The sequence below is a fragment of the Hemitrygon akajei genome, chromosome 3, assembly GCF_048418815.1.
Source record: "Hemitrygon akajei chromosome 3, sHemAka1.3, whole genome shotgun sequence".
In the NCBI taxonomy this organism is placed as follows: Eukaryota; Metazoa; Chordata; class Chondrichthyes; order Myliobatiformes; family Dasyatidae; genus Hemitrygon; species Hemitrygon akajei.
In genome coordinates, this window is record NC_133126.1 from 44,780,491 (window position 1) to 44,795,241 (window position 14,751).

At 40.9% G+C, this 14,751-nt stretch overlaps 1 protein-coding gene across 6 annotated transcripts in view; it reads left to right on the forward strand.

Moving 5' to 3' along the window:
* Positions 1-14,751, forward strand: part of mark3a (MAP/microtubule affinity-regulating kinase 3a) — a 169,197-nt gene that overhangs the window by 53,225 nt on the left and 101,221 nt on the right. The gene's annotated exons all lie outside the window — the stretch shown is intronic.

Genomic DNA, 14,751 nt, shown 5'->3' on the forward strand with positions numbered 1-14,751 from the left:
ACTGAGTACACCATTTAAACAATCAGTCTAGGTTCAAAAATGTGTGTGAACCTCTGGGGTAATGCCTTCTACAAAAGCTATTTGGAGTTGGGTGTTCCAATCAATGAGTTGAGATTGGAGCTGTGGGCTGTAGAGGTGCCCTGCCTTATAAGAAAGACACAAAGTCAGGTTACTGACAGAGCCTGCTCTTCTCAAGAAAGATCTGTGTGTGTACACCATGCCTCTATCAAAACAACTTTCAGAGGACCTTGGAAAGAAAATTGTAGAGATGCATGAAGCTGGAAAAGGCTATAAAAGTTCTAAAGACCTGAGTGTTCATCAGTCCACAGTAAGAGAAATTGTCTACAAATGGAGGAAACTCAGTATTGTTGCTACTCTCCCCAGGAGTGGGCTCCTGCAAAGATCACACCAAGAACACAAGGTGCAATGCTAATGGAGGTAAAAAAGAACCCAAGGGTAACAGTGAAAGACCTGCATTAATCTCTAGAACTTGCTGAAGTCTCTGTGTATCCATTGTGAGAAAAGCACTGAACAAGATTGGTGTTCATGGAAGGACACTATGGAGGAAACTGCTGCTCTCCCAAAAAAAGCATTGCTGCACATTTCAGGTTTACGAAAGACCACCTGGATGTTCTACAGTGCTTCTGAGACAACGTTCTGTGGACAGATGAGACAAAAGTTGAACTTTTTAGCAGAGATGCATATTGCTATGTTTGGAGGAAAAAGGGCACTGCACACCAACACCAAAACCTCATCCCAACTGTGAAGCATGGTGGAAGGAGCATCATGATTTGGGGTTGCTTTGCTGCTGCATGGCCTTGGACAGCTTGTAATCATTGAAGAAACAATGAATTCAAAGCTGTAAAATGTCTCGATACAAGAGAATGTCAGGGTAGCAGTCCGTCAACTGAATTTGGATAATGCAACAAGACAGTGATCCAAAAGACAATAGTATATCAACAATGGTCAAGTCAAAGTCCTGACCTTAATGTTATAGAAATGTTGTGGAAGGACCTGAAGCTAACAGTTCATGCAAGGAAGCCCACTAACATTCCAGAGTTGAAGCAGTTTAGGAATGGCCCAAAATTCCTCCAGCCGACGTGCAGGACTGAGCAACAGTTAACGGAAACGTTTGTTTGAAGTTATTGCTGTACAATAACTTCACGTACTTTTGCCAACAAATACATGTAATATTAGATCATTTTTCTCAATAAATAAATGAGCAAGTGTAATGTATTTTGTGTAATTTTTAAAATTAGGTTCTCTTTATCTAGTTTTAGGACCTACGTGAAGATCTGATTTCATTTTAGGCCATATTTATGCAGAAATAGAGAATATTCTACAAGGTTCACAAACTTTCTAGCTTCACTATATGCACTGCATCTGGGAAATGTACTCAGCTGTTTCTGTTACAGGGTGGTGAAGATTTCTTTCTCCAACCAAAATAGGTTTGGTCAGGTTACGCATCTTGTATTTGAAACAAACTGTGTGCTAGATGAACACAGTGGATTAAGCAGCTTCTGTGTGACGTTGGAGGTGGTTTTGTTAAGGAATTGTTGACATTTCAGGTCAAAACCCTACATTAGGATATTTGAAATGTTTTTATCTGGGAAGAATGTTTCATCTGAACCACAGTTTTTGATATATAACATGGTGTTACTAAAAATAAGAGGAAGGGAAACTAGCATTCATTAGTCACCAGTTACTTTTGAAGAGAAGATGTTTTGCATGTGGCAGAACTCTACAGATCAAAAAACCTAACCTTTAACATGCCAATTCAAGTTCTAATATTTGGCAGGGTTTAAGCATTCGTAATTGAATTAACAAGTATTCCATGATGAATCTGGGTTTGGTGTTAGCTTGATAGCATAAGAAGGCAAATATCATTGCCATTAGCATTACTAGAATCAGAGGCAAGTCATTACCTGCAAGTAAACAGATGTTGGAAATATTCAGAATGGAAACAGGAACAGTTAACATTTTAAATTGTTGATCTTTCATCAGAACTTAAACTGAGAAATCAAACTTGGTTTAGAGAAGGAGGCAAAGGGGTGGAGAGAACAATGAGAATGTCTGTGATAGAGAGTGAATAGTGAAGTTGTTTGAGGGAAGCTTAATAATTACAGGTGATTTGTCAAAACAAAAAACATGCTGGAGCTGTAAGACACAAAATGTTGCATTTTGTTGTAAATTTGTTGTAAATGCTGGAAATAGTAACTCAGCCAAAAAGCATAAGAAATGTGAGCAGAGGTTGGCCATTTGGCTTCGAGCCAACTCCACTATTCAACAGGATCATGATTGTCTTTTTTCAACCTCTCATTTCTACGGGTGGAACTTCCCACTTGCTTCAAAAAGGCAACAATTATACCAGAGCCTAAGGAGAAGAATGTGAGCTGCCTTAATGACTATTGCCCGGTAGCACTCACATCTACAGTGGTGAAATGCTTTGAGACGTTGGTAATGACTAGACTGAACTCTTGCCTCATCAAGGACCTGGACCCATTTCAATTTGCCTACTGCCACAACAGCAGTTGCAATTCCAATGGCTCTTCACATGGCCGTAGAACACCTGGACAATACAACCACCTATGTCAGGATGCTGTTCAACAATTATAGCTCAGTATTGAACATCATCGTTCCCACAATCCTGATTGAGAAGTTACAGAATCTGGGACTCTGTATCTCTCTCTGTAATTGGAGCCTTGACTTCCTAACCAGAAGACCGCAATCTGTGTGAATTTCTGACAATATTTTCTTCTCGCTGACGATCAACACTGGTGCACTTCAGGGGTGTGTGCTTAGCCCACTGCTCTACTCTCTCTATGCCCATGACTGTGTGGCTTGTCATAGTTCAAACACCATCTATAAATTTGCTGATGATACAACCATTGTTGGTAGAATCTCAGATGGAGATGAGAGGGCATACAGGAGTGAGATATACCAACAAGTGGAGTGGTGTCACAGCAACAACCTTGCACTCGAAGTCAGTAAGATAAGAGAGCTGATTGTGGACTTCAGGAAGGGTAAGACGAAGGAACACATACCAATCCTCATAGAGGGATCAGAAGTGGAGAGAGTGAACAGTTTTAAGTTCCTGGGTGTCGAGATCTCCGAGGACCTAACCTGGTCCCAACATATCGATTCAGTTATAACGAAGGCAGGACAGTGATTATACTTCATTAGGAGTCTGAAGAGATTTGACATGTCAATAAATACACTCAAAAACTTCTATAGTTGTAGCATGGAGAGCATTCTGACAGGCTGCATCACTATCTGGTATGGGGGGGGGGTGCTACATCTCAGGACTGAAAGAAGCTGCAGAGGGTTATGAATTCAGTTGGCTCCATCTTGGGTACCAGCCTACAAAGTACCCAGGACATCTTCAAGGAGTAGTGTCTCAAAGGCAGCGTCCATTATTTTGGACCTCCAGCACCCAGAGCATGCTCTTTTCTCACTGTTACCATCACGTAGGAGGTACAGAAGCCTGAAGGCAGACACTCAGCGATTCAGGAACAGCTTCTTCCCCTCTGCCATCCAATTCCTAAATGGACATTGAACCTGTGAACACTGCCTCACTTTTTAAATATATATTGTTTGTTTTTTGCCTGATTTTTAAGCTATTCCATATACGTATATGTAATTGATATATTTATTATTATTTTTCCCTCTTTTATATTATGTTGAGCTGCTGTTGCTAAGTTAACAAATTTCAAGACACATGGAGGTGATAATAAACCTAATTCTGATTTTATTTATATTGAAATACAGCTCAGAATAGGCCCTTATGACCCTTCAAGCCGCACTGCCCAGAAATTCCTCAATTCATCCTAGCTTAATAGCGGGACAATTTACCAGTTAACCTTCCAAAACGGTACATCTTTGGACTGTAGGAGGGAACTGGAGCACCCAGAGGAAAACCATGCGGTCACAAGGAAAGCATACAATCTCCTTACAGACAGTGGAGGGAATTGAATCTGGGTTGCTGGTACTGTAAAACGTGGTGCTAACCTCTACACTACTATGCTGCACTCTTCTCTCCCCCCCCCATCCCTTTTCTCCTCCTCACCTTTCTTTGGTGCCCCTCCTTTTTGCCTTCCTCCCATGATCTATACTTCTGTCAGATTCCTTCTTCAGCTTTTTCTCTCTTTCACCTCTCAGTTTCTTTCTTCAACCCCTTCCTCCACCTTCCCAGTCACTTCGTTTCATCTATCACTTGCAAGCTTGTAGTCTTTTCCCCTCCTCCAGCCTTTTATTTTGGCTTCTTCCCCCCCCCCCCCTTTTTTTCTAGTCTTGATGAATTATCTCATACTGAAACATTGACTGTTTATTCCCCTTGATAGATGCTACCTGACCTGCTGAGTTCTACCAGCGTTTTGTGTGTGTTGCTCTGGATTTTCAGCATTTGCAAAATCTCTTGCGCTCATGGTATAATCAAAGACCTCACTCATCCCAGAGATGCTCTCTTCCCACCTTTCTCATCGAGCAAAAGGTACAAAAGCCTTGAAAGTGTGTGCCACCAAGCTCAAGGGCACCTTCTGTCACACTTACATTCTTTAGTGGACCTCTTGTACAATAAAACAGACTCTAGCTTTAAATCTACCCTGTTATGACCAAACATTTTATTGTTTACCTGCAATGTAATTTTGATAGCTTTATCCTTCATTGTTATTGGTTCACCTTTTTCTAGCTCAGTGCACTGTGTACTGATTTGATCCATATAAAGTGCACAAGACGAGCATTTCACTGTATGTTGGTATATGTGACAATAATATACTAATATATTCAACCATGACCCTTCTTCTGGCTAGCTTTTCATCTGCAAACATCCACAGCCTGGCCAAATGTATCCTAACCACCCACTGAGTTCCTCCAGTATTTTGTGTATATTGTATTATAACTAATAGAAGATCAATAATTGAACAACTAAAATTAAAATGAACCACTGAAGAGAAACTTTGACCCAGACCCTAAATTCATTAGTAATTATCATAAAGAATCACAAGAACTTCATGATGATGGTTCAGCAGACGTGTACAAATGAATTTTCAAAACCATTTTGTAAAATATAATTTGCATATACATCAGGGATGTATGCTTAGCCCACTGCTCTTCTCTGTTTGTACCCATGACTTTGTGGCTAGGTATAGCTCAAATGCTGTTTATAAATTTGCTGATGATTCAACCATTGTTGGTATAATCTCAGATGGAGATGAGATGGCATACATGAATGAGATATACCTGCAAGTTAGATTCCAAGATGGCGGCGCAACACAGCTTGCAGTGGCCACTCCGGAGCTGATTATCTGTTATTTGAGAAGTGGGGTGCTGTGTGCAATCATAATCGGATGAAAAACTGACGTTGGTGCATGGAGGAAAATCTGGAAATTTCCAGGAAGACCTTCTTCGTTGCTGCTGCTGTGAGGTCCAGGTCTCTGCTGGGAAGAACAGGCCCCCAGTCCTCGGGGTCACGTTGCCAATGGCCGTTGGCGGGGGCGTCTTAATACGCTCGGCAGAGGATGGTGCTCGGAGAAGCTGTGCCGGAGGGGATGGTTGGCGGCTCGGAGGTTCGACAGACTCGGAGTCCGCTGCGGTCAGGTCACTTTCAGTGTGTGCTGCGCCTGCGAGGCTGGGTTCGATGGAGCTTTCATTGTGTGCTGCGTCTGCGAGGCTGAGTTGGGCGGCGCCGTGGAAGTCCATAGTGGAGGTATTCCCTTCTGCCGCCAGCGTGGGATGACGAGTCAAATCAGGACCCTGAGGACTTGTGGAAACTGTGTGGTGGTTTCTTTCAAACTTATAGTCTTTTAACATCTTTGGACTGTTTTTACTGTGCCCATGGTCTGTTTTTTTTTAATCAATTATGCTATTGTTTGCACTGTTGTAACTATGTGGTTTTGTGCAGGTCTTGTAGCTTTAGTTTTTGGTCTTGTTTGTCTGGTGGGATTGGAGCTCCTTTCCGGGGAATGCAGTAAGATGGTAGCGTGATATTAATACGCAGCAGCCTCTCCGGACTCTGGATTGGGGATTACCAAACATTATGTGAATTTTCTGGTGTAGTCTGTTTTGTCATATGCTTTTGTGTTATCATTCTGGAGGAACATTGTCTCATTTTTTAAACTGCATTGCATTTGTGGTTTCTAAATGACAATAATCTGAATCTGAAGTTGAGTGGTGTTGCAGCAACGACCTCACACTTGACGTCAAAAAGACCAAAGAGCTGATTGTGGACTTCAGAGGGTAAGATGAGGGAGCACAAACCAATCCTTATAGAGGGATCAGAAGTGCAGAGTGAGCAATTTCAAGTTCCTAAGTGTCTAGATCTCTGAGGATCTAACCTGGCTTCAGCTAACATATCATAGGATCTAACATATCGCTTCAATTATAAAGAAGGCAAAACAGTGGCTATATTTCTTAGGAGGAGATTTGCTTTGTCACCTAAAACACTCAAACTTCTACAGATGTACTGTGGAGAGCATTCTGACAGGCTGCATCACTGTCTGATTTGGGACAGGTCTACTGCACAGGATTGAAGTAAGCTACAGAAAGCTATAACATTAGTCAGCTCCATCTTGGGTACTTCTTTCCATAGTATCCAAGACACTTTCAAAGATCGATGCCTCAGAAAGGCAGTGTCCATTATTAAGGACCCCCATCACCCAGAACATGTCCTCTTTTCATTTTTATTGTCAGGAAGGACGTACAGAAGCTTGAAGGCACACACTCAGCGATTCAGGAACAGCTTCTTCCCCTCTGCTGCTGGATTCCTAAATGGACATTGAACCTATGAACACTGCCTCACTTTTTAAAAAATATATTATTTTTGTTTTTGCGCCATTTTAAATATATTAAACCTGATTCTGATTCTTGAAGAAATGGGAATGTGTGATTACAAGTCCTCTGCTTGTGGTCAAATCTTAGAGATCAATATCAGGATAATTGTTTTATCTTGTATATAAATAAATGGACTAGTGTTCATGGATACTGCTTTGAATTTTATGGATACTACAAAACTTGGCAGTATAGCAGTGGTTAGGATTTTAGTAGGCTAAAGGTTAAGAGAGAATCTTGAGAATCAAATTGAAGAGGACAAATTCACCTAATGCATATAAAGCAATTATGTTTGATGTGATGCATTTTAGTGGAGCATCATGGAAAATTGGTGTAATGTAATGATTCTGTTTTGAAGTTCTACAAGAACAGACAAACTTGGATTGTGTATTTTGTAAAACTTGGATGATGTCCTGATAAATCAATTAAGAAGTAAATGGGGAACTGGGCATTGTAAGTAGACACTTTGAATACAAGGAGATTATGCCATATCTCTGAGAACAATGATAAGTGACTAGGAAATGTTCTGAGATAGAAGGAAAGTGAAGACCTTCAATGCTAGGTTTACCAGAAAGTTGCTAGAGCAGAGATTCTTCGATTAAATGGAACATTTAGAGAAACTAAAATAATCTTCCAAATAGAGAAGGTTAACAAAATATCTGAATTAAAGATTAAAAATTGAGATGTTTTGTTGGCACAGGCAGGGAAAACCAATTCTATCATCATGTGTGTTGATAAGAACCTTGGGATTTAAAATGGAACCTTTTTGGCCTGCTGATGTCCTCCAGCATTTTGTGTGTGTTACCTGTAAGGGTATTGGGAGCTGATCTTACGGAAAGTTTCAGAGGGTAATTTCTAAGTTTTCTAAAAAGGAAGGATTCAGAAAACGGGAAACTGCAGGCCATTGATGTTTACATGTGCCATAGGAAAAATATAATTTTATAGCAGTACATTTAACAAATTTTAAGTAGGCAAAATCTGTGTTTTCCCATTTTGTACTTGTTCCGTTTTAATACCAAGAGTCTTAACTACTGACCCACTTGACAATAGAATGGAATCTCCCTCTCTGCTCCATCAAAACATCTCAAATTGGAATCTTTTGGTATTTGATTAATTTGTTGTAATTCCTGGAAGAAGTGGCTTGATATGGATGTAAGGGAACTAGTGTATCTATATTGTAGTTGACAAGCTTGTGGTGCAAGAATTAATGTAGTGGTGTAGATTGAAGGTTGGTCACAAAAAAGCAATGAATAGGCACAAATCAAGTAAGATATGCTGTGTGCTTCAGGGATTGGTCCTTTACAAATTATATACTGATATCAATGGAAGTATTGAGGCAACATGTTTGAAAATGAATTGAAAAGGACTGGAGGATATTTATTCACTGAAATGAATGGATAAATGATGTACAATATGGGAAATCGTGCAGTTGTCAATTTTGGCAGGAAAACTATAAATAACATAAATGTTGAGAGCTTTCAGAGCTCTGTGATGAAAAAGGATCTTTCAAAGTGTTTGAAGTCCTTAGGAGGTTTACTAGACCATCACCTGGAACAATTGGATTGTCTCATGAAGAAAAATTGAATGGGCTAAGCTTGTATTCGTTGGAGTTTAGAATAGTGTTGTGGGGAAGGTCTTGATGGAATAACTGTGAAGAAGGTATTTCTTCCTGTCAGAAAAACAAAACCTGAGGATCATTGTTGTAAGAATAAATGGTCAAAATTTAAGACAAGATGGTGTGATTTTTTTTCTCTGTAAAGGATTATGATCTTACGGAACTCCCTCCCTTAAAAGGTGGCGTTTATATAGATAAGAACACAGGGTTAAGTATACCATCAGACTAACAGAAAATGCTGGAAATCCACAGCAGGTTTGTTGCATCTGTGGAAAGAAAAACTGTTAATGTTTCAGGCTGAAGACCCTTTGTTTCTAGTATTTTCTAATTTTGTGTCAGATTTTCAGCATTTGTAATCTTTTTTGCTTTACAGTGAGATCATCCATAATACCGAATAGCAGAGCAGGCTTTAGCGGCCTATGATTCCCTTGTTCTCGTTTCTTACGTTTCGGAGGCATGTCTAGCTGAATGAGTTTCATCAGCAGTTTAAGATCTTGTGAATCAGATGACTGGAATCTCTAATTATATTGAAATTTAGCATTTCTTCCATTACCTAAATTCTGGAGCTCCCTCCAGTGGCAACAAGCTAGCAGCAATTTTCTCCTTTGTTCTATTGTGCATTCTGTAATTTGTATCCAGACATCAAAAAGATGGCATCTTATAAATTGAAAATTTTCATTAGTACTTAATTTTTTAAAACCATTGGTACTCCAGTTGATAATATAACACCACTGTTTGTGTCAGCCACGAAGCTTAAAACACTTCCTTGTGTCTCTTTTCTCCATTAAACAATTTCTTTTTCTGTTTGAGTTTGTCCATTAATTCTAGTATGATATTGTAAAATTTTATTACTTTGCGTTAATTTTCTAAATACATTTATGCAAATTGAAGACTATCACACCACCATTCAGTGCTTAATCTTATCCTGCCAATATACCGCCAAATAGTATGCATCATTTACTGCCATTTTCTACAGCAATTCCAATTTTTACTCTAAATACATTCAACTTTGAGTATAATCTTCTTTTCGTATCCCTTGTGTGACCCAAGAGGTGTAAAATTGGGATTAAAATTTTCTCAAGAGCAGTTCAATGATCATTGAATGATCTTCATGAGAAATGGCAGGGGCATTCCAAACAAAATAATATTAACATTTATCAATCTATGTTTACGGACAATGGCTGGATTGTACTGGAAATGTAAAATAAATATGTGAAATTATTTTTATAGCATTATATTGGTCAGAAATCAGGTTTATTATCACTGAAATTGTGAACTTCATTTTGCAGCATCAGTTCAATGCAAAACATTAACAATTACCATTAAGTTACAAAAAAAAAGGAATAGTGAGGTTGTGTAATGTGAAGAAAAGAAGGCATGCCCTTAACAGTGAGGGTCTTTAATGATGCATTGCACCTTTTTGAGGCGCCTCCTTTTGAAGATATCCTCAATGGTGGGAGGATTGAGCTTATGAAGTGCTAAGTCTCAATCTTTTACAGCCTCTTGCTCTTGTATTGGAGCCTCCTATACAACATGGTGATGTAATCCGTCAGAATTCTCCCTACCGTACATGTGTAGAGGTTTGATTGTCTTTGGTGATGCACAAAGTCTGCTTAGCCTCCGAAGGAAGTATAGCTTCTGGCTTGCCTCTTTGTGATTGCATCAGTGATTTGGGCCCAAGATAGGTTGCCTTGAAGCTGCTCACTCTTTCCACTGCTGACACTTCAATGGGAACTGGAATATGTTCTCCCAACATTCCTTTCCTCAAGTCCACAATTACTGGATTCTGGAATGGTTCTGGAGGACTGGAAAATTGCAAATGTCCCACCATTCTTCAAGAAGGAAGGTAGGCAGAAGGAAGGAAATTATAGGATAGTTAGGCTGACTTCAGTGATTGGGAAGATATTGGAGTCCATTATTAAGGATGAAGTTTTGGGGTACTTGAAGGAACGGCGCGCGACGCGACGACGCAGGGCGCAGCGGCCACTCCAGTAAGGAATATCCGTTATCTGTAAGTAGGGGCCGTGCACAATCCTGATTTGATTGAGACGGATGTGTGAAGCACGGAGGAACATCTGGCGAAACTTCTGACATGCCTGTGCTGCTGACGCTGCTACTGAGCGATCGGAGAGATCTCCAGAGAGGAAGGCCCCGAATCCTCGGCTTTGCCTGTTGCTTGGTGGCCGGAGCCGGGGTTGAAGCACTCGGCAGAGATGGTGCTCGGTGCTCGGTGTCGGAGGGCTGGTCGGAGGCACGAAGTTGTCGGAAGTTTTCGGACGGACTCACAGTTGGCTGTGCTCGGGTGCTTCCAGAGGCTGCATCGGGAAGTTTTGCCACGTTGGAGGTTTCTTCCTTCTGCCATCTGCGTGAGATGATGGGCTATCTGGGACTTTGAGACTTTTTTTTACCGTGCCCATGGTCTGCTCTTATCAAATTATGGTATTGCTTTGCACTGTTGTAACTGTATGTTATAATTATGTGGTTTTTTGGTCAGTTAGTCTTGGTCTGTCTTGTGTTTATGTGATATCATACTGGAGGAACATTGAATTTCCCCTTGGGGATGAATAAAGTATCTATCTATCTATCTATCTATCTAATAAAGTAGGCCAAAAGGAAATCTTGCCTGACAAATCTGTTGGAAATTTTTGAGTAAAATGAGGTTGCTTAACAAGATAAGAACCCATGGTATTACAGGAAAAATACTAGCATGGATAGGTGATTGACTGACTGGCAGGAAACAGAGTGGGGATAAAGGGGCCTAATCTGCTTGTCTGTAGGTGACTACTGGTATTTAGCTGGGTTCGGTATTGGAACCACTTCATGTTACGTGTCAGTTATTTAGATGAAGTAATTGATGGCATTGTGGCTAAGTTTGTGAACAATGCGAAGATAAGTGGACAGGCAGGTAGTGTCGAAGGAGCAGGAAGTCTGCAGAAGGGCTTGGGCAAAGAAGTGGCAGATGGAACATAGTATAGGAAAGTATATGGCCATGCACTTGGATAGAAGGAATAAAGGTGTGGACTATTTTCTGAACAGGGAGAAAATTCAAAAATCAGAGGTGCAAAGAGACTTAGGAGGCTTTGTGTAGATTCCCTAAAGGTTAACTTGCAAGGAAATGCTATGTTAGCATTCATTTTGAGAGGACTGGAAGATAAGAGCTAAGATTTGATACAAGGCTTTATAAGGCATTGGTCAAACTGCATTTGGAGTATTTGAGCAATTTTGGGCCCCTTATCTAAGAAAAGATGCCTGTCATTGGAGAGAGCCCAGACAAGATTCACAAGAATGATTCTGGGAATGAAAGGGTTAATATATCAGGAGTGTTTGATAATTCTGAGGCTGTATTTGCTGGAATTTAGAAAAATGAGGGTGGATCTCAGTGAAACCTATCGAATATTGAAAGTCCCAGATAGAGTGGATGTAGAGAGAATGTTTCCTATAATGGGCGAGTCTAAGACCAGAAGGCACAGTATCTGAATAGACATCTATTTAGAATAGAAATGAGGAATTTCTTTAGCCCAAGAGTGGTGAATCTGTGGAGTTCATTACCACAGATGGCTGTGGTGGCCAAGTCATTGAGTATATTTGAAGTGGAAGTTGAAAGGTTCTTGGTTAGTCAGGGTGTGAAAGGTTACAGTGAGAAGGCAGGAGAATGGGATTGAGAGGGTTAATAAATTTGAACCATTATTGAATGGTGGAACAGACTCGATGGGTTAAGTGGCCTTATTCTGCTCCTGTTATTGTCCAGTGGTTTAATTGTTCTTTGGTCTTGCTGACATTGAACGTAGGAATCTACAGCACATTGCAGGCCCTTCAATCCATGTTGATTACATGGTTGTGCTGACCATGTAATCTACTCTAGAAGCTGCCTAGAATTTCCCTAGCGCATAGCTCCTCTATTTTTCTAAGTTCCATGTATCTATCTAAGATGCTCTTAAAAGACTCTGTTGTATCCACCTCTACTACTGTTGCTGGCAGTACATTCCACACACCTACCACTGTATTTTTAAAAAAAAATTGCCTCTGATGTCCCCTTGATACCTATTTCCAAGCACCTTAAAACTATGCCCTCTTATGTTAGCCAATTCAGCCCTGGAAAAATGCCTCTGACTATCCACATGATCAATGCCTCTCATCATTTTATACACCTCTATCAGGTCACCTCTCATCCTCCATTGCTCCACAGAGAAAAGGCCAAGTTCACTCAACCTATTCTGATAAGGTACACCCTTCAATCCAGGTAACATCCTTGTAAATCTCCTCTGCACCCTTTCTATAGTTTCCACATCCTTTCTGTAGTGAGGTGACCAGAACTGAACACAGTACTCAAAGTGTGGTCTGACCAAGGTCTTGTATAGCTGTAACATTACCTCATGGCTCTTGAACTTAATCCCATGGTTGATGAATGCCAACATACCATATGCCTTCTTAACAACTTTGGCAACCTGTGTAGCAGCTTTGAATGTCCTATGGACACAGACACCAAGATCTCTCAAATCCTCCACCCTACCAAGAGTCTTATCATTAATATTATATTCTGTCTTCAGATAAGACCTACCAAAATGAACCACTTAACCTACCAAAAAGAAAAACATTGAGTTTTGAGTGCAATGTTGTTTGAACACCACTTAAGCAGCCATTCTCTCTCCTGTATACCTCCGTCACCATGTGAGATTCTGTTGTCAACAGCAATTTCATCAGTGAATTTATAGATAGTGTTTAAGCTGTGCCAAGCCAAACAGTCGAGAGGGACAGAGTAGAACAGTGTGTTAAGCACACATCTTTGAGGTGTGTCTGTGTTGATGGTCGGTGATTGGGAAATACTAATGTTGATCAGCGCTGACTGTGGTCTCCCGCTGGAAAAAGCCAAGGATTCAGTTGTAGATGGAGGTACAGAGACCCAGATTTTGAAGCTTGACTAATACTGAGGAGTTTATGGTGTTAAATGCGAAGCTGTAGTCAATAAAAGCAATTTGATGTATACCGGTATATTGCTTTTGTTCAGGTGCTAATAAAGATTATGTCTGCTGTAGATCTATCGTGGCAAAATAGGAAGAAGTTAATTCTAGCAATGACCAACCTCTTAAAGCACTTCAGCAGATGTGAGTATGGCTGGGTGATTGATGTTGAGACGTCTTACCCTGCTCTTGAGCATTGGTATGTCTCTTTGAAGCAGATGGGAACCTCTGACCTCAGCAGTGAGAGGTTGAAAATATCCCTGAATGCTTTCGCCAGTTGATCAGGACAGGTTTTCAGTACCTGCCAGGTACATTGCTAGGGCCTGACACCTTTAAGGGTTCTACTTAGTGAACGATGTTCTGATGCCAGTTCTGAGATAGATATCATAGGATTTGACAAGGTACCACACGATAGGCTTATTCAGAAAGTCAGAAGGCATGGGATCCAGGGGAGTTTGGCCAGGTGGATTCAGAATTGGCTTGCCTGCAGAAAGAGGGTCGTGGTGGAGGGAGTATATTCGGATTGGAGGGTTGTGTCTAGTGGTGTCCCACAAGGATCGGTTCTGGGGCCTCTGCTTTTTGTGATTTTTATTAACGACCTGGATGTGAGGGTGGTAGGGTAGGTTGGCAAGTTTGCAGACGACACAAAGGTTGGTGGTGAGGTGGATAGTGTAGAGGATTGTCTAAGGTTGCAGAGAGACATTGATAGGATACAGAAGTGGGCTGAGAAGTGGCAGATGGAGTTCAACCCAGAGAAGTGTGAGGAGGTACACTTTGGAAGGACAAATTCCAAGGCAAAGTACAATGTAAATGGCAGGATTCTTGGAAGTGTGGAGATGCAGAGGGATCTGGGGGTACATGTCCACAAATCCCTGAAAGTTGCCTCACAGGTAGATAGGGTGGTTAAGAAAGCTTATGGAGTGTTAGCTTTCATAAGTTGAGAGATAGAGTTTAAGAAACGCGGGGTAATGATGCAGCTCTATAAAACTCTGGTTAGGCCACACTTGGAGTACTGCGTCCATTTCTGGTCGCCTCACTATAGGAAGGATGTGGAAGCATTGGAAAGGGTACAGAGGAGATTTACCAGGATGCTGCCTGGTTTAGAGAGTGTGCATTATGTTCAGAGATTAAGGGAGCTAGGGCTTTACTCTCTGGAGAGGAAGTGAATGAGAGGGGACATGATAGAGGTATACAAGATATAAAGAGGAATAGTTAGAGTGGACAGCCAGCGCCTCTTCCCCAGGGCACCACTGCTCAATACAAGAGGACATGGTTTTAAGGTGAGGGGTGGAAAGTTCAAGGGGGATATTAGAGAAAGGTTTTTTACTCAGAGAGTGGTTGGTGCGTGGAATG